We start from the raw sequence: 21,530 nt of genomic DNA on the forward strand, positions 1-21,530 counted from the left end.
AAGACGAGTATTATCTGAGCTTAGCATGTGAACAGGAGTGAAGACTCCAATGTATCCTTTGGCAAGATGGCCAAAGAAAGAGGTGGACTGTGGGGAAGCTATGGAAGGATACATTCCACGTGACCGGTAAAACCATGCAAAAACTAGAACGTAATTAAGGTTTCACAGAGAGAGAGAGAGAGAGAGAGAGAGAGAGAGAGAGAGAATATTCTGGAAGGAAAACACCCTTTATTACCTGGCAGGCTGAGTTGATCATATTAACGTGTGGGGGAAAATATAAGATGAGTCAGGAAATGATATATACAATCTAATCAAATTTTACTGAATGAAACAGCATGGGGGAAATCAAAAGGGCCTGCTCATTGCAATTTCTTTCAAAGTCTCTCTCTCACACACATACATACACAACTGGGGGGCAGCAGCCCCGGGCCCACTCGCAGAATTGTAACGTCCCCTTCCAGGCACACTCAGACCAAGCAAGGATGCCATGCCAAGAATTTAATCAGCCTAATGGTGGCTTCTCTCCAAGAGACTCGTCTGCAAGGAGTGGAGAGAACATACCAGCTTCTGCCAACAGGCTGGATACGAAGCTTCAGACTCAAATTAGGTCTTGATGGACTGTGCGGCTTCAGCCCTGATGTCTGTATACAACACAGACATGCTTTCATGCCTGCAAAAATGCTGATTTACATAAGAACTATTTGTAGAAAACCAGGGCAGCAGGGACTTTCCCATGGAAGCAGGGAAAGGCTAAAATGCAGACTTATTTCCTCTGCAGGAGCGAATCCCACGGAAAAAGTGGAGGTAGAAGTTGGCTAAGTGCAGTACAAGAACTTTCAGCCCCACCTCCCAGGCAAAAGGGAAAGACCCCTCTTCAGCAAGTCTCGTGAACAAGAATCTGCAATTTGCATGGACAACCAGGCAGAGGAAAGCCAAGGTGAAACCCCGTGCCCCACAAGCTCCATCAAGAGGAAGAGAAGCCAGAGACTTAGAAGAAAACCCTTTCTTCCCAATGATACAATCTGCAGCCAGTCTCAACATCCTCCCTCTGGGCATATCAGAAACACCCCCTAAAATGAAAGGCCTTGGAAGCCCCTTTCAGTTCCAGGGTTTGGTCATAGAAACATAGAGTCAGAAGTGTTCCACAAGGTCATCTAGTCCAACCCCTTACCTATAGCATGAAATCTTCCTAGAGCATCTCCAGCAGGTGCTTGAAGATCTCCAGTGAAGGAGAATTTGCCATCTGCTGCCAAACCACCCTGACTGACCAAAATTTCTTCTTTATGTCCAACTGGAATCTCCAGGAATAAAATAAAGAAGAATTGCACCTCTGAGCATCTACAGAGCATGCTTCATGCTGAACCGCCAAATTGGAAATATACCAGTAGTACTGCATTGCTCTTACACAAATATATCGACTTGGAGCACCAAGTGTGGCTCCCAGCGCCAAAAGCATATTGCTGTGCTAGAGGACAGGACAGAAGCTTGCAAAATGAGATGTGGCATGGATGAAGTGGAGCTTTGCTCTCTTTCTCACTCTATCTGAGAACACTGGATGCAAGGACTGCCCGGTGATTGGCAGGAGGCTCAGGAAGGACAAAAAAGGAAGACTTTTTCTTCCAAAACACAAAATTGACTCATCAAATGCAGTGCCACAAAACTTGGAGTCAGGTGCTGGCAAACCTCTCCAAGCTCAGGTTTCAAGAAGAGCTTTGGGGACTCATAAATGTCTTTGGCACAGAAGCGGAACATGCTTTCCAAACCTCCGAAGTTCTTCTCTAAACGCAAGCCCAGAAAGGTTTGCCCAGTCTTGCTGTCACCACAACTTCCTGCCCAGCCTGTCACTCCCACCCCCAAAGAGTCCACTCCCACCCTGTCTTTCACTTACCAGTCCAGATGTAAAAGATGCAGCACACCTCTGCATTGACTTGGGGTGTCAAGGAGCAGGAAGAAAAGAGCACTGGCGTGCAGGGAGGTTTCTTTAGTGTCACCCTGACAATGCTATTCTGCAGCACTCTAGGGCAGTGGTTCCCAAACAAACCTGTGTCATCATGCCCCCAGAGCCTCTTCTTCCCAGTTCAGCTGAGTGCCACCATCTTGGATCTCAGGATATCCAAAATGGCAACACCCAAATCTTGCAAGATTTCATGAGTTCCAAGAAGATAGTACCCAAATCTAGCGAGATTTTATGAGAGGCAAGATAGCAGTGCCCGAAGGAACAGCCAGGAGAAGCCACTGGGTACATCATGTGGTGCCCTTGTGAATGTGCCATGATGCCCTAAGGCATTACAACGCATACTTTGGGAAGCCCTGCTCTAATAGGACTGTGTTGTTTGGAACTTCGTCCTGCCAGGTGATGCCGAGAATGCGTCGGAGGCAGCACATGTGGAAAGCGTTCAGTTTCCTCTCCTGGAACGTGCTGGAATCCCTAGCATGTATGCACTGCTGAAACAGAGACGCCTGCGTTGGCTCGGTCATGTCGTGAGAATGGATGATGGCCGGATCCCAAAGGATCTCCTCTATGGAGAACTCATGCAAGGAAAGCGCCCTACAGGTAGACCACAGCTGCGATACAAGGACATTTGCAAGAGGGATCTGAAGGCCTTAGGAGTGGACCTCAACAGGTGGGAAACCCTGGCCTCTGAGCGGCCCGCTTGGAGGCAGGCTGTGCAGCATGGCCTCTCCTGTAATGGAAGATCAGAAGATCATCAGGTGGATGATGTGGTGTTGACAGCAATTCCATGTTTTGACAGCTGTTTGACAGCTCTGGGAAGGGCAGGGCTGGCTCCACAGCTGTAATCAATCAAGGCCAATGGAGACTCTGATGGACACCTGAGCTTCATTTGACCTTGATGAGACTTTGAATGGATGTGGACTCATGGACTGAAGAGATGGCTCAGCTGGCTAACTTGGACTTAACAAGGTAGCTCACAGCTGAGCTGAATTTGGACTTAACAAGGGGCTGCAGGATAAAAGGCAGCTTCAGAAGGAGCAAAGGGCTGGCCAAGCAGGACGCTGACCCAGCCGGAAGCCGGACGCTGACCAAGAGGGCTACCTGACCCAGACCTACAGGAAGAGAGGACTGCCAGGACCCTGCTGGAGGAGACACACTGCTGGAGAGGAGGAACTCTACTGCAGAAGACTGGACTGTGTTTTGGAGACCGGACTGGACTTGGACTGGAGGCTTCAGACGTTACCCCCGGAGTTAAGTGGAGTTTTGGGGAGGGAAAGCCTCTGGACAAGAGGACTTGCAGGGAACGTCTGTGTTTGTAGCAATAAATTCTTGTTAATTGCTATAGATAAGAAGTTCTGTGTTTATTCCTTTGCACACCACAGCTGTTGTTCTTGAGAAAGGGGGTTGTTAATTAGCCAAAAAGCGGGCATTAGAAGGGAGTTGGGATATTTGGCAGAACATCTCCCAGTTTGAAGAGACACTTGGCCAACAGACTGAGGCAAAGAGGCAAAGAAGGAAGGCCCATAGCCAGGGAGAAAGACCAGGGACAGACTGCACTTGCTCCCAGTGTGGAAGGGATTGTCACTCCCGAATCGGCCTTTTCAGCCACACTAGACGCTGTTCCAGAACCACCATTCAGAGCGCGATACCGGAGTCTTTCCAGACTGAAGGTTGCCAACAACAACAAAAGCTCTAATAGGTGCTGCATCCCTTGGGACTAGTAGACCTCCTAGGGCTACTGATGAATGGAACTTCTAGGATCAATAGCTATAGGCATCCACGTACCAATTGAGAGTGGAGGAGAGACTTATCGCCTTATGTTCTAATGATCTCTGCAACACACAAACACAACCACCCACCCAGTCAATGCAAAGGGCACACAAGGCAAAGAGTTGGAGGGTCTAGTCAGGACTGACCCCTACTGAGTGCAAAGAAAAAAGGCAAATATACCAGAAACTGTATTCCCAGGCATTCTGGGATCATTCAACCTGCCTGACTGGGCAGCATATCTGTACATAGTCAACAACTCCCCCCAGGCCAGCAGGAAGGCCTTTCAATGGCATCACCAGTGAACTTGAGCTGTGAGAACAACAGACAGGGAAGCAGACCGTGGAAAAGGAACATGGCCTGCTGTCCCCCATCAGGCAGCCATCAACTCACTGACCTGCAATTGCTATTTTAATGTCAAGCTGCAATTTAAAATGCATGGATCTAGAGCACACTTGAAGAGGCTGGAGGCCCCCCAAGGCAGCCGTTGTTGGTGCCCTCTGAAGAGTGACAGAGGAGTCCGAGTGCGTCGATAACAGCATCTCAAAAGTGAACTACATGCTCAGGGGTCTTCCAGAGACTCTTAGCCACCTTTCCCCTGAGAACCTCACCGAACACAGTTCCCTGCTCTCCTAGACTCATAAAATCCCAATTCTGCCACATAAGAACATAAGAACTGCCCCGCTGGATCAGGCCACAGGCCCATCTAGTCCAGCTTCCTGTATCTCACAGCGGCCCACCAAATGCCCCAGGGAGCACGGAAGACAACAAAAGACCTGCATCCTGGTGCCCTCCCTTGCATCTGGCATTCTATGAAAGAAGCATCACATGTCATGTGCACAGGGCCGGCCACAAACACTGACTGGGCATTGATTTGGGATACGACGCATTCATTCAAAGTGTCACATGCAAACACTATCACAATCTCCCTGTAAGGCTACTCAAAATTGTTATAAGGTGGAGCCTGTTTATCTGCAGTTTTTACATCTGCAGATCTGGCTCAACGTGGGTTCCCCGAACTGCGCTGAGCCAGACTTGGATCCACCTGAACCCTCCAAAGGCGACCAGAACTGCGCTTCCCCAGGCCTCCCAATGCCTTATAAGCTATGCTAGTGCTCTTCAAATCTATCATTAAACAGCCCATCACTACATCTTGGGACGGCGAATTCCTTGTTTGTCATGTTGCATGGAAAAGCCGATTGTGGTTTCTGTCCTGAATAGATGACCCATGATAATAATTGCTGGCTTATTTGGCCTTGGCCTCTGTCTTGCCCCATATCATCCACACACACATCAGACCTTATAAGGAGCGGGTCTGACCTAAGAGGAAGCACCTTTTCCCCCTGGCAAACTCACCGTTCACGGACTGTTGCAGGCTGCCTGGCCTACTCCTCTGGGGAGTAGGTCAACACTCGGGGTCAACACTCGGACAGTCCTTCCGCTTTATCAGAGGAAAGTGCCCATGGCATTTGGAACGAAAAGCACTAACAACAGTGGGGATTAGAGTTCCCTGGGCAGTCCAAGGTCTTTGCCAGAGCATCATTCCTGTCTGGGAAAGAAGGAAAGTAAAAATAGCACAGTCAAGGCTGTGGGAGTCATGGAAATAATCACCAGCTGCTGTGTCTAATTGTGCAGTTTTATTTAAAGATACAGCATACGGCAGCGACTTCCGCAAACTAATGAAACTATTATTGACATTAAAGTAGAAAATTAGAATGTATATAGATAGCTCTGATTCTTTAATCACGTCTCATTTTCCGAGAAACGGGATTTTGTGGAGGTACGGTGCCTGAATGTCAGGGCCGGTAGAAGAGGCTTCAGTGTGTAACAGCTGATGCACACCAAGCCTGGAGAAGCTTCTTAAGAAGCCACTTCGACAATACAAACCATCTCCAGTTGTAGCACAAGGAGCGGTCCCTGACAAGGAACAGAACACACCAGGCTAATACACCAGGCTCCGCAGGTCTTTGAAGCAGCAGCAAAACACCATTTCCCCCTATTCTCAAGAAATTGCCAGGTACTCACAAGAGCCACAAGAACCTGGGATAGGGAGAGTGACAACAGGAAAGTAGCAAGGTGACAGCAGCTGCCCAGAAGGACAGCAGCAAGTGGATCAAGCTGCAGGACTATGGAAGATCTGGGAACTCCGGCAAGCAGGGACACAGGGCCGTCTCATGGGCAGTATCTGATTCCCAGAACCAAGAATTTGGGTTATGATGAGGACATCTCAGCTTTGCCAGCCTGTAGTTCTATCCTCTAAAGCAGGGTTTCTCAAACTGTTGGTCAGGACCCACTTGGTGGGTTGTGACCCAATTTCTAGTGGGTCCTGCAGAGCCTCAAATGAAAACATGGGTGATGGAAAGATCAGACAACTGATGGCCTCCAGCCCTGAAGCTATTAAAAAAACAGAGAGCTGCTAACGGCCCTACAAAGTGTAGAGTTCCTGCAGTTTGCAAGATAGCTGATAACTGCTCTACAAACAACTCAGCTTCTGTAGTTTGTAAGATAGCTGCTAATTGCCCTGCAAGCAGCTGAGCTCCTGCAGCTTGCAAGCTTGTGTAAACACAGGAAGATGTTGGAGTGTCTTTTTTTTTCCTAGGGTGCTTTTTACCCCCACCCCACCCAGTCACTCAATGACAGGTAGTGGGCGTAGATAAATACCCTTGAGGCTATTCATTAGGGATGCTTGTTACAAATAAGGGTTCATGTTTATCCCCCTGCCCTGCAAACAAACAAACAAACAAACAAACAAACACACACACACACACACACACACACACACACACACACACACACACACAATTTCTAGATCACCTTTTTAAAGTCTTGTAAAGCTAGGTTTCCCCTGGGGGCTGGGGATAAGAATAGGCCCTCAGTTTGACTGTACTTGTCGTAAGAGGCGACTAAACAGCCACCGGGTAGATGGGACTCGTCAGCCTGGGAAGGCAGCTCATCTGAGAGAAGGAAAACTCTGATCCCAAACCTCCACTCCACTTATGGAAAAGGCTTCAGGAGTCAACCTCGAGGCAAAATCCGGAGCCGGAGTCCCTGAGGCAGTTCATGGCTGAACACAGTCACGTTCTGGCAACTCCTGCGACGCCGCTGGAACCAACCGTATTGGCTTCTGCCTTTCCATTGGACCATTTCAGCGACGTGGAGAGGGGGGATTTGCTGCATGGGAAACAGTCTGTCCTCCATATCTACTTTACCCAGGCTTTGCGCACTGGAGAGAACACTCTGTTCCACAACCACCATTCAGAGCAAGATACCATAGTCTTCCGAGACTGAAGGATGCCAACAAGCAAAGCTAGGAAGGTCCTGACAGATTGTTGCTTTAAAAAGTGGGTCCCAGCGCTCAACGGTTTGGGAGCCACTGCTCCAAAGAATGCCTACAGTGGCCCAGGAAGGGGAAGAGCAGTGTCTGTCCAGGTCCAGGCCAACAGGGACTGAGAAAAGCTACACACTCTGATCTTGGGGCTCTCAAAGATTATGCAGCACGATCGCGGCCACTGAAAACACTGAAATTCTGAAAGACTTTTTGCATTAGCTCAGATCCTAGTTCCTGTCTTGCCAAGAGTACAAGCGAGGATTCCATTCATGAGCTACTCTTCATTTCTGCAGTATGCAGCATTGCACTGTTCTGAGTGTGCACTTGTGTTGCTTTGCAATGACACCATCTGAGTTGCAACCCTTCTTCAGGGAATTGGACAAGCTTCTGGAGGAAAAAAACCATTACGGGTTACAAGCCATGATGTGTATGCGCAACCTCCTCATTTTAGAAATGGGCTATGTCAGAATACCAGATGCAAGGGAGGGCACCAGGATGCAGGTCTCTTGTTATCTGGTGTGCTCCATGGGGCATTTGGTGGGCCGCTGTTAGATACAGGAAGCTGAACTAGATGGGCCTCTGGCCTGATCCAGAGGGGCTGTTCTTATGTTCTTATCAGAACTGAAGAGATGTACATGTTCTGCAAAGTTATCAAGGGTTGTTGTTTTTAAGGTTTGTTGGTCACACTGCTTGCAGGCACGCAGCTCCTTCCAAGTTCTGGTGCACCTCATTCAGCTAGTGAATGAGGGTTATTCCTCTATCCTTATTCTTCTACCAAGCCCCTGGACAGCAAAGAGGAAAACCCCAGAGTCCAATCCACAACGCTTCCTTTTTCTCTGCAGCAGCTGAGGACCTCAGGAATCAGGACTCTTACAGACATGTCACATACAGCTTCTGTTCATCAAGAGATCAGAAATTTTCCCTACTCAATTTGTTTATTCTTTGTGTTTGCCTTGAGTTACACTCCTCTCAAATTTCAGTTCAACTGGGAGGACTCCAAGTTAATTCTGAAATTGATGTTCATGCTTTTTCTTGCAGCTTTCAGCCTCTTCGTTTCATTTGCAGTTTCTCCCCAGCATGAATGATGCACAGGTGTGCATTGAAAAAAAAAGAAGGGAAGACACACTGCAGAAAAGCAATCTTGGCATGACCTTATCTATGAGTGGTAAAACACCACACAGAAAGAATCCTGAAGTCATAGTGCATACAGTAACATGGAGATGCCTTTCTGCAACAGCGCATCAATGTGCACATCAATGCTCAAATCCTCCCAACATTGGTTGTGCTTTTAAAAAAAAACACAGAAAAAGAAACACAGGCTTGTTTATAAATGACTGAGGGCCCAATCCTATCCAAATTTCCAGCACCGTGCAACCGCACAGCATCCCTGAGGTAAGAGAACAAGTGTTCCCATACCTGGAGAAGACCTCTGTGATTGCCTCCCCACCACAGGATGCAGCGCATGCCCCATTAGCACAGTTACACCGGCACTGAAAAATTGGATAGGATTGGACCCTGAATAACCGCACTCCAAGTTTGGACAACAGAATTAAACAGAAAAGTTATTTCTGCCATTTCAGGCAAAAGGCTGAAAAGCAAACCAAAATGATGAAAGCCAATTTGGCACAGCTTCAAAGTATGCTCTCTTGGATGAAACAAAGTCCAAAGGAGGTATGCTGGTGACCAAAGCTTTCTTGCCTTCCCAAATGCGAAGAGACTTCTTGATTTTTGGCATTTCAAAGGACTCTAAGCAATATCCCACCGAAGTTAAGCGCAGAGGTCACACTGACTTCATAGAGGTTCAATATGCACTTAACTCCCTTACTTAAATCAATAGAACACAAAGGTGTTTAAATTTGGCTGGATACTACCCGAAGTGGCGGTGAGGATGGCATCATTATTTTAAAACTTCACAACAGTCAAAGCTTTCGCATTTCTTTGGTCTCAGACTGCAGAGATGAAAATCCTTTTAGGAAGCTGTAAGTGGGGAACAATGAAGCAGCAATTCTGTATCTATGCAGGATCTGAAAGCAGGAACATCTTACATCGTTATAATTTTTTTTTCCTTTTCTCAGATGTTTGAATTATGAAGAGACCCATAAAAGAGTTACTGGAGGATTTTCCGCATGAGACTTATGATTGACCCTCAAGATATAAAACTTACTTATGCTTTGAACAGACAGAACCTTCAAATTACTCACAAAGGAGCCTGGTTTGCTCTTGCTAAAACCAGGTCTGAATAACTTTCAGCAAATTCTAAGGGGATCAATGTACAGTCAGTTCTCATTATCCGCTAGGTTTAGGTTCAGGGAAAACTTAATGGATACCACATTAGCAGATACTGAATCATTGAGCCTATGGGGAAAATGGGGATAGGTTCCAGAGGACCCTATTCATCATACACTCTATGAACGTAATGATCCTGAATCTTAACTTGAAGTCTATGGGGCTGGGTAATAGTGAAGGATCATCTACATCTCCAACATCTGATGCTTCCTTCTCCATGCTGGATCTCCCTTGATATGTTGAAAATTGTGGCAAATTCTCTGTGCTGATTATCCTTTGACTCACTGAAGGTTGCTGGCCCAATGACAAGGCCTCAGAGATTAGCAGTTGTGAAGGGGTTGCTTCACCTCTCCTCCTCCACCACCTGCCTCCGGGCTCCTTCCCTTGGCTTTCCCCAGCAGAACAGAGCAGCCCTCAGGTAACCTTCCAAAGACCTCTCATCATCAGCCTCTCCTCATCGACAGGGTTGCGAAGGTTCATCTGGGGTCCCCAAGATGGTGGGGAAAGCCTGGAAGTGGACAAAAACATGCCTGACAATACTCCCCAGGTCAATACCAATGCCTGTTTGATGCGGCACCAGCGCAGTGTTAGCGGATAACGAGAACAGAGTCACACGTAACAAGAGGTAGTTGGCAATTGGCAGGAAAGCAAATTCACAGATAGTGAATTGGCATAGAAAGAGAACTGATGTACTTGGAGGCTGCAATCGATTTGTGATTTCAAACACAGGTTGTGATTAATTCTTGTATTGGATATTCTGCCTGCCTTGCTTCTCTATTTAAAAATTTGTAGTGAAATTCAAAAGGGGCACAACTGCAAGTATAAGAACTGCTGTAGAAGCCGTTTGAGCACAGCCTAAACTCCTGCACAGGACAGACCTAGTGGCCGTTTTCTCCCATTCATGTTTCTTTGGATCAAACCCTCTCAAAGGAATATTTAAAAAAAAAAAACAAAACCTGACTTTATTACTTTGTTATTCTATTGGTTTCATAAATATTACTTACCCTTTAAGAGTGGTATGAATCATTTTTGCTAGGTGCATTTCAAAGCTAAGCTTCCATCTTCCAAGTATATCTTTTTTTTTTTTTTAAAGGTGTACTCAAATCAAAAGCTGTTCCTTACCTCTCCAGGAGAGGCTCTTTCGTTATAAAGCACCATCATAATTAACGGTTATGAGGAAGCCATTCATTTGCCAGGCACAAAACAGTTGTAAAAATGTATCATTTAACCATTGGGGCCTTTCCCCCCTCTTTCTGCAGTCCCTCTTGAAAGCTAAATGTTTAATGACAATTGGCCAAAAGTTATAAAAATCAATTAAATGATACTGCAGCTTTAACTTCCCTATTCATCATACCAATATCTAGGAACACTTGCTTTAAGAAACTGCAGCAACTGCAGTTTGGTTTTTATGACTTGCATTGACAGCCTTTTGATGGAGAGGCTATCAATTAATAAATAACCCAACCTTACTGCAAGGATCTGAAATTATTTCAGATTAGCTGAGTTCTAAGCAAAGACCAGATATCCAGGCAGGTCCAACTTGGGCCATCAGAGCATGCCTTGCGCCAAAGGCTTCTCCTCGCCGGGAAAGACTAAAATCTGAATTGACTCCAGATCTTCAACTCCACTCCTAAATAGCGCTGAGCGTCCAAAATATGCTGGGCAAAGTCAGAGAGGAATTGCCCTAAAGCAGAGAGCAGTCAGTGTCAGGATGATACAGCGAGAAACAGATTTTACCATAACTCTCAAATTCCAGGCAGCTGGTCCTATTTGGGAACATCAGCAGCACGGAGAGCTTCCATGGGCTATAACTGGGCAACACATACACACAAGGGACATGCAGTGCAGGGAGGGCAGGTGAGGCAGAACCACCCCACTGTAGTCTGTGGAAAAGCACCGCAGCCACCCACCGGCTTACACCTGAGGAGGCTCTCCATACACCTGAGAAAGCAGGTGTAAGGAAAGCCTCCTCGGTATGAGCAGGCGTGGCAGCCGTGGTGCTTTTCCATGGACAATGATGGGGCAGTTCTGCCTCACCTCCCCCCCCACCGCATATCCCTGATACACACAATGGAATGCATGGACTTTAAATGGGGGGAAAGACACACACACACACACACACACACACACACACAAATGGTATGGGGTGTGAAGTTGGGTGAAAAAAGGGTACAGGAATGGTATATCCACTAAAGGAAAGGGGGTTCTTTCTTTCTTTCTTTCTTTCTTTCTTTCTTTCTTTCCTTCCACCCATACTTTGTCATTTTAAACTTGGCAATTACCATCTGAATCCACAGACACATGTATTTTATATTTTCATGAAACCCTTATGACTTTTATTGTATTCTCAGATTTTTCCCCATTTCCTTTGTTTCTCTCTCCTCCCATCTAGTCAGGGGATTAACAATCTTTGATGATGATGAGTTTTATTTTTCCCCTAAAGGAGTGTTTTTCCCAACTGTGGGTTGGGACCCACTAGGTGGGTTTCAGATGGGTCCCCATTCATTTCTATTTTTAATATATTAGCTTTGATGCTACCACGGTACGTGACTGCATTTAGGAAAATGTTACAGATCTATGCTTTTAACAGGCTAATCTGCATATGCTTTTAACAATGACAGTCAATGGGGCTTGCTCCTAGGTAAGTGTAGATAGGTTTGCAGCCTAGGATTGTTAAACAGTTTCCCGTTTGGTGATGTCACTTCCGGCCATGACATCACTTCCGGCCATGACACTTTCAGATTAACGACATCACTTCCGGTGGGTCCTGACAGACTGTCGAAGTGGGTCCCGGTGCTAAAAAAGTTTTGGACCACTGCCCTAAAGGATCTTTGCCCATCTTCACCAATTGGTCCAGAGAGATTCAAGCAAGTCTGGTCGCTATGAACTTGATTGCTTTCCTCTAATACACTGGAATGGCTGACTGGGTTAAACCAGAGAACCTCTAGAGAGGCCTTAAGGAGGACTGCTCAGGACCAAATCTCATTGTAATTTAGTGGGGTTTGTCTACTGGGGTTGTGTTCAGATTGCAACCTGAAACTAATCTAACAGGCTTTTGGCTTCCAGTGCAGGATAAGTTTACTTGGACTTCTGCAAAAAAAAAAAAAAAAAAAAAAAATAGCATTATTTGTTTCCACTGCTCTGTTGCTTGATTTACAACATTATTTTGATGATTTTACATTGACTGCTCTGCCCATTTCTCTTTTATGTGCTGCTTTTATAAGCGCCATAATCACATGTGCTTTGCTATCTTGCCCATAAATCAATAAACCGTTTGATGCGTTTCAGCTACAGTTACGGTATGTGGTTTTTTCAACCGGTTCACGGGGTGTGTGCAAAGAGTAGTACCTTCAGTACTCTTCCCTTTACTTCATCTCTGTCTAGCCCCACTCACAATAGGAGTGGGGATAAACCAACATGCAACCTAGAAGACATACATGCTAAACATTAGCCCCTATCTGTGTGTTCTGGTACAAGCTCGAGAGTGAAAAACAGTAACTTCAGACAGAGTGTGATGGGGCCAATCTAGCAGAAAAAGATGGCATTCTTGTTTGCTATCCAGCTACAGAGCCAGTCTGCCTGTTCCCTACACAATTAGAGAAGGCCCACTGAACTAGAATGTGCTGCCAACATCTTCCGACCAGGCAAGGAAGCCCAGAACTGTCATTTCTAATTGCCTAGAAGGATTTTTTCCCCCTCACTGCTTCACTCTGTCCTTTTCCCTGTCTCCATTACAGTTTCATTTCTCACATTTCAAGGGAACAGGACTCTCTCAAGTCCCACTAGAGAAACTGCTAAAAGAGCTGCAGAAAGTGATGTTCCATTCTTAGATGTCCACTGTTGGCTTGCCCACTGCTTGACCTCCTGGGTCGCAACCAGCCAGTAACATGATAGCCTCTCAAGCCAAATGCCCATCATGGAGGTCAAACACAGAATGAAGTCAACCAGGCAAATCTTCCAGGCAATCTTTTCGATCATGATACTGGAAGTGGGTCACAATCGTTTCGACATTCTCTGAAGCTTGGGGAGCCCTGCAGAGCTCCCCAGACCTCCAGGAGGTTGCTGCTGCATCCAAGTGAGTGAAAGAAAGCCCCTGGCAGCTGCATGATTCAGGCAATTGTGTCACTGCATTCTCCCCTCTCCACCCTTTTAAGACGCAAAGGCCGAGGTCCTCTGGCTGGGATGTCACGATGACCCAATTTGAGAACCTCTGCTGTAAGTGATGTCATGGTTGGAAGTGACATCACCAAGCAGGAAAATGTTTAACAAGCCCCATATCACATAATCTAATCAACTAAGTAAGTAAATTAATAGTTTACTATAAGTATGCATTTAAAAATATATTTAAAATAAAGAACAACCCTCCAAACCCTCCTGGGTAGTTGCTGATCTGTTAAAAAAAATTCCCAAACACCCCAAAGGCTACAATCCTATGCACACTTACTCAGGATTAAGCCCCATTGACTATCATTATTAAAAGCATAGACATAGTGGCCTGATAAAAGTAAAGATCTGTAACCTTTCCCCAAATGCAGTCACATACCGTGGTAGCATCAAGGCTAATGTATTAAAAATAAAATACACATTGAAATGAATGGGGACCCACCAGAAATTGGCTCGCAACCCACCTAGTGGGTTCTGACCCAATGCTGGCCTAGCCTATATAATATCAGGAGTGACTTATCTCGTTATTCCCTGGCCTTGCTGATGGATGCAAGCAGGGCCACTTTGCCCAGTGGGTCACCTGGAAATACTGTAAGTCTTGTGCTTGGAGGTGCTCCTATAAGTTGATGCTCTTCGATTTTAGACAAATAAAACTCTTTTATGACAACCTTGGACTAAACTTGTTTCCCCCTTGGAACCTCTAGCCTGTAGCCAGAGCTAGGTCCCCAAACAACTCCCAAGACAAGTTTGATGTGTGAAGGGTTGCATCCCTGGGCTCCATTACAGCTGTTTGCAGCTTGTATTAAATATTTGTCATAATATTTTGTTGGCCTTGAGTCTATCTGGGATGTGACTAATAATTAAAAGTAGTTTTCGGGGGTGTTTCTGTTTTTTAAATAAAGGAAATTAAATGGAAAAAGGCAGAATGATTTCTAGCATTATTTTGAAGTGGAATCGTAAACATTTTCTTTTCTTTTTTTAAAAGAACACAGTAGATTTTCATTCCCTCCAACCCCACAGGCAAAAATTACTTATAAACAAAAAAGAAAAGAGAGGATGAATCATTTGGATTTAATTACCAACCTCTGGGTAAGTCTGTGGCAACTCTCAAACACAACATTTTAAAAGGCCTTTTGAAAATCTGCTTCCAGGACAGAAATGTTTGTTTCATGAGAATACAAAACTGTTTTACAATGGGGGCCTCTAGGTCAATGCATAGGCACTCAGGCTGACTCTGGGCAGCAGAAACCTGACCTTTTACAAGATGTCTCTATATATGAATTAAGAATCCAACAGGGAATTTCTCCCACATACACCTCATTGAAACAAATGGTACTTACCTAAGCATGAGGTCCTCAGCTTGTTAGTTTTCTAGGTGTGAACAATGATTCAGTGCATTTAAAGATCCAGTTATCCACTGACAACTGGGAAAGGCATAGCCAAGAATATACACATCGCACGTGTGGTCTGCTCACCAGCTTTACCTCCAAATAGGTCTCACCCTTGCAATCTCTCAAAAAGCGTGCAATATGAGAATGACTGTTTCGAAAGCATTATAACTAAATACCCCATGAGGAGGGGTGTTTGTTTACAGTGAATAAGATAGGATTACAAACAGGCAGCCCAATCCTGAGCTGCCCTTAGCGCGGGGCTACCACGGTGCCAAAAATGGGCTAGCTCTGGCACTGAGGGCCCACAAACATGCTTTATAGCATGCTTTATAGCATGTTTGTGACAGTGAACGCGGGCACTGAGTCAGTCGGTACTGTTTAAGTTTGGGCCCTAAGTCTTATTGAACTCAGTGGGCCTACAACTAAGTAAATTAAAAAAAAAAAAAAAAACTGTTTTCAAACACCTCTAACCCACAAGAGGCCACCAATCTGGTTTGGGTCATTTACCTCCTATATTTCATGTGCTGTAATAGCTTATCCAGTAGAAGTGCACTCCACAAGTTCTATCAGCCATTATTCTGCATGTCAGACAAGGCAAAAAGAGCAAGGAAAAAGAAGAAAAGCCCTTTGTTCAGAATGTTTGAGCCTCTTCAGCCTAGAAAAGAGACACCTGAGGGCGGACATGACTGAGACATACAAAATTATGCAGGGGATGGACAGAGTGGATAGAGAGATGCTCTTTACACTCTCGCGTAACACCAGAACCAGGGGACATCCACTAAAATGGAGTGTTGGGAGAGTTAGGGCAGACAAAAGAAAATATTTCTTTACTCAGCATGTGGTTGGTCTGTGGAACTCCTTGCCACAGGATGTGGTGACGGCATCTGGCCTGGACGCCTTTAAAAGGGGATTGGACAAGTTTCTGGAGGAAAAATCCATTACGGGGTACAAGCCATGATGTGTGTGCACAGCCTCCTGATTTTAGAAATGGGTTATGTCAGAATACCAGATGCAAGGGAGGGCCCCAGGATGAGGTCTCTTGCTATCTGGTGTGCTCCCTGGGGCGTTTGGTGGGCCGCTGTGAGATACAGCAGCTGGACTAGATGGGCCTATGGCCTGAGCCAGTGGGGCTGTTCTTATGTTCTTATGTTCTTAAACAATCAGGTGTGATTTGGAAAGCTATAATGGCGGTCAGGTTTTATCGTATGACTGTTCTGGCCTATTAAGTAATTGACAGATCAGGGCACGGGTGTTCTTTGTAGCTACTTCTTTGGAGAGCCCTGCTGGGCCCAGGGCGCATCTAGTCCACATTTCCATGTCTTGCAGTGGCCCACCAGCTGCCCCAAGGAGCGCACAAGACAACAAGTCACCTGCATCTTGTTCCACTTCCCTTGCACCTGGCATTCTGAGGTAGCCTATTTCTAAAATCAGGAGGTTGCACATACCCATCATGGCTTGTGATGGACATTTCATCCAGAAATTTGCCCATTCCATAGACACAGACATCTAGGCCAGGCGCCATCACTAGATCCTGTGGCAAGGAGTTCCACAGACTAATTATGGGCTGGGTAATGAAATACTTTGTCCTAACTCTCCCACCACTCAGTTTTAGTGGACATATTCTGATTCTGGTGTTGTGTGAGAGCAAAAAGAACATCCCTCTATCCATCTCCTGTATACATCTCAATCATGCGCCCCCCCTCCCCCCGTGTCTTCTTCCTAAAGAGTCCCAAACCCTATAGCCTTTCCTCATCCGGGAAGTGTCCCAGCCCAGACATCCTTCTGGTTGCTGTCTGCAAATTTTCTGCACCTTTTCTAGTTCCACTCTATCCTTTTCTTGAGATGTGCTCAGAGCTTTCCACAATGCAGGAAGCATCTCTGCAGGATGCTCCTCTCATCAGGTTCCAGACATATCACATGCCTGGGATATCACTCCCATCCACAGACAAGAATCCTTAGGAAACATCCACCTCCCCTCCTCCTAGAAAAAAACGGCTGTCACTGCCTGAGACTTCATCACGCAAAGCCAGAAGCCTGAACAGTCTCTGAAGACCTTACACAGCTTGTTAAGTCAGCTTGGGCCAGATGAAAGCCCTGCACCCTAAAATATTAATGTATGCTAATAAAAAACATTTCTGCATTAAAAAAAAAACACAGCTACATCTAATTTTCACATAAGCCCCAGGAACACAAAACAATTGAGAACAAGTTAAATGGCAGCTACTGCAGATTAATAGCTTTTCAACCACTCAGACCGCATATCCCCCCCCCAAACAGCTTGTCAAGCAAGTATAAATTAGCTACATGAACACGTCGTTTTTTGTGACGGCGACACAACCATTGTAAATGCATTACCTTTTAATTTCACATCCAGCAATACATTTAATTATATCTGCTGCTGACATCCCCTCTCCTCTCCTAGGATTATGGGGAACATAGAAAGAACAACCCTTTCTTATTCCTTTGGCCTTGTACGCAGACATTGGTCTGGTGGTCTGTAGTGAATGAGTATCACCTCTAGGTAACCAGAAAGGAGGCCATAGGAAGACAGGAACAACTGGTATCCACAGGTGATTAATTCCCTGACAAACCCCCCCCCCCCCGCGGATACTGATTCCGCAGATGCAGAGGACCCTCAAAAGAACTTCCAGACGCAACTGGAGGACTTCCAGATGTGCCCAAGAGGTCCTTGAGGCTCTTCCAATGAGGGGTTGGCACCTGCCTTGGGGCAAATCCTCAGGTGATGAACCCATGGATGAGAAGAGACAACTGTAGTGCAATACACATACTTTCAGGCCATCAAACAGTACACAACAATGTCTGGATGGCATACTAATAGCTGTGGTGTACTGACAGGCTGTGGCTGGACAGCGAAGGGCAGGGCAGGTGTGGAATATGAAGCATGACTGAGCCTGGTCAACCAGAACAAGATCTACTGTATCCAGTTCAGGACCTCAATGCCCAAAATTCAGCCCTGCCTTTATTATTACAGCCACACAAGCAGTGATGCTCTGGAACAGGAGTTGGGGCCTCAAAAGCATTAGCCCAGTATTTCCCAAACTGTGGGTTGTGGTCCACCCGTGGGTCGTGACCTGATTGTTGGTGGGTCGTGAAACTGACAAGCGGATAGCAGAGAAGGAAAATGTATTGAGCCCTATGGAAAGTGAAACTGAGCAGGACATATGCGTTTTACTCATGAATAGGTGAGCATTAGCTTTACCCCTGCTAATTGGGTAAGAGGCACTTTTTCAAGTGGGTGCTCCTTTTTCTAGCAGGGGGAGAGTAACTGGCCCACCTCACCCCAGCAGTGGCTGTCTGCTGGTATTCTTTTGCATCTTTTTAGATTGTGAGCCCTTTTGGGACAGGGAGCCATTTAGTTATTTGATTTTTCTCTGTAAACCGCTTTGTGAACTTTTAGTTGAAAAGCGGTATATAAATACTGTTGATTGATTGTCCACTTTGAAAGGCAGGCTGAGAAGAATGCAATGTCAGCTGAATGGTCCTGATTCGATGAATGCAAACCCCCCCCCCCCAAAAAAAAAAAAAAAAAAAGCATTCAAGAATGAAGTCCTTGCCGGACTACTGTATGGAGAAGTGAACCCATATGCCAGTGGTTCACAAACTTACCTTGGTCATGGCATCCTTCTTCCATGCCACCCTGTTGTGGCGAGGCTGGGCCACCCTCCCTGAGTTCTCACATGATCCTAGCTAGCCAAGGCGGCAGTGCCCAGGAGAGCTGAGAGGAAGGTGATGCCAGAGACATCCCATGGCACCCCTGTGAGCGCCCTAAGGTGCCACAGCACACAGTTTGGGAACCATTGCCCAGTGCACTTAGCCAAGAATTCAGACAGTAGTCATTCCTGACACTGATTGTACTGCACGTATCACAGGTGTCAGCCTGTCTCTCAGAAAGCCAACTAGGGATCATCAGCCTGTCTCTCAGAAAGTCATCCAGGGATCACCAAATTTGATGGCCACTCTCTTTTATGACTGTGGATTATTTACCACGAACATAAAGAGCAACAAAACTGTGCTTACAGGGAAGGATTGATTTATTTTGCTGTAAGCAGATGGAGCCTGTGTTATTTTAAGACTCTCGCATGAATGATTCTGTACATCTCTTATTCTGGGTTCTTTCTCTCTCCGTCACAGTGACTTGTAACACAGCAGGCAGGCAGAAAGAGAGAGAGGTGACAAAATGCTGATCGTGCTACTGGCATCCATAAAAATTAAAACACACACACACACACACACACACACACACACACACACACACACAAAAACACCCCACAACCATCCTGGGCGCAAAACTCTACAATTGCAGCAACCAAAGAGTGATCTTGTTAGATCTTTTGCCAATGTCACAGAACCCGGGCATGCCAAGACAGAAAGACCCAAATGTCTGGGTACAAGAATTGCATCACGATCACCACCCATCATATCCTCACCATTACGTTTTAATGCGTGATGCCAGCTCCGCTGCAGAACAGTCCTGCTGTGGCCGCCACTCTGCACTTCTCCACCCCAGAACTGCCAGGAACCCAGTTTCACTGAGGCTGTGTTGAAGATCTGAGTTCCTCCTCAAGGGGCCTTCTCAGCTTTCCAGGTCCCTACAGTAACATTACCTGAGCCCAACTGGGCGAGGCTTGTGGGCTATTTGCAAGATGACCCACTCATACAACAACAATTCTATATCAGCTACATTGTTTGCCAGTTTGCTACCAAAGGGGGCCTCAAGTCATGGCTTGGGTGCCCCAGGGCTGAATCCTAACCAGTTTTCCAGTGCTGGTGCAGCCATGCCAATGGGGCATGCACTGCATCCTGTGGTGGGGAGGCAATGACAGAAGCTTCCTCAAGGTATAGGAACCCTGGTATAGGCTTCCTCAAGGTATAGGCTGCATTGTGGCTGCACCGATACTGGGTAGGATTGGACACCCAGGGCCCAATCCTATCCCGTTTTCCAGGGCCAGTGTAGCTGGGCCAATGGGGCATGAACCGGACCCTTTGGTAGGGAGGCAGTCACAGCGGCCTCCTCAAGGTATGGGAACATTTGGGAACAGCCCCTTACCTCGGGGCTGCGTTGCAGCTGCACTAGTGCTGGAAAGTTGGGTAGCATTGGGCCCCCAGTCCCTTGATTTGCATCACTTATGGGGCCTGAATGAGAGCAAATTCAGAGGCCACAGTGATGATGGTGCAAAATGCAGGATGCTGAGACTCAATCTGGCCTCAACCCCTAAAAATCCTCCCAGTCTTAATTTAAAGCAAACACAACTCCAGCCAGTTCACCACAACTCTTAGGACTTTTGACAACATAAATCTTTTTTGTCCAAGTCACATTCACCAGGCAAAAATGAAAGGTTATGGAGGTTACATCCAAGACTTGTTACATCCAAATTCTTGTTAGCCAGCCCTGTACAAAGGGAAAAACCATTAGCAAGGACACGTATCACAATATAGGAACCTTCCACTGTAAAGCTTAACCAAGCTATCAAAAAATATGCAGAGGGTTCTCATTATTGCAAGCTTTAAAAGTTCTTAATAGCAGCTATAACAGCAGCAAATGCCGATCATGAAATCTCCCCTTCACATGAAAAACTTCAGGGCACCATGGATGTATGTCACTCTGTCTTTAGTCTCAGAGTTTAAACCATGGATGCATAGATACAATTACATACGAACATAAGAACAGCCCCACTGGATCAGGCCATAGGCCCATCTAGTCCAGCTTCCTGTATCTCACAGCGGCCCACCAAATGCCCCAGGGAGCACACCAGACAACAAGACCTGCAAGGCCTCCTGGGAATTGTAGTTAAGATCATAAGAACAGCCCCACTGGATCAGGCCATAGGCCCATCTAGTCCAACTTCCTGTATCTCACAGCTGCCCACCAAATGCCCCAGGGAGCACACCAGATAACAAGAGACCTGCAAGGCTTCCTGGGAATTGTAGTTAAGAACATAAGAACAGCCCCACTGGATCAGGCCATAGGCCCATCTAGTCCAGCTTCCTGTATCTCACTAGGGTTTGCAGCAAGAGCTCATTGCATCACCCCCATGGTGAACCTCCTCCCTTAACCAGACCATACAGAATAAATTACAATATCATACATCACTAGGTTTGGTGGAACCCCCGTTAATTTTATTTATTTATTTTAATGCCAATAAAGGTCTCTCCAGTCTTTATTTAATTAATTAATTTGGATAACAGTACAGGCCACCCAACAAATCTATAACAAAAAAAAAGAGTAGCCAACTTGATGACTTTCATACAACTGAATAAGAGTTCTTAGTATTAGCTCTGATACATGAAAATGAGAGCTGACTCATACTAACACCTGATTGGTTCTCTGCTGTGTCATAATAGTACCTCACTGGCTCTCAGAACAATCAGTCTCATTGGTCAGTTTTGAATTAAAGAAATCCACTTTTTGTTCCATGAGGCAGTTGTGTTTTCTTTTCTTTTTTTTCCTGGTTAATTGGGTATAACTTTTGACAGAATACAGACAATTCAACAGGGTGTGTTTCATTACATTCTGCACGAAATTACTTTTGCAATGATATATTACATGCTGGTATTATTCATAAACACACATTTTCCAAAAGGTTTCCAAACTGGTGATGCCACCCAATGTGGACCACAC

The 21,530-nt window shown here is 45.9% G+C and overlaps 1 protein-coding gene across 1 annotated transcript in view; it reads right to left on the reverse strand.

Moving 5' to 3' along the window:
• Window positions 1–21,530, reverse strand: part of CSMD2 (CUB and Sushi multiple domains 2) — a 594,109-nt gene that overhangs the window by 353,186 nt on the left and 219,393 nt on the right. The gene's annotated exons all lie outside the window — the stretch shown is intronic.

This window comes from Tiliqua scincoides, chromosome 10 (genome assembly GCF_035046505.1).
Source record: "Tiliqua scincoides isolate rTilSci1 chromosome 10, rTilSci1.hap2, whole genome shotgun sequence".
Taxonomy (NCBI): Eukaryota; Metazoa; Chordata; class Lepidosauria; order Squamata; family Scincidae; genus Tiliqua; species Tiliqua scincoides.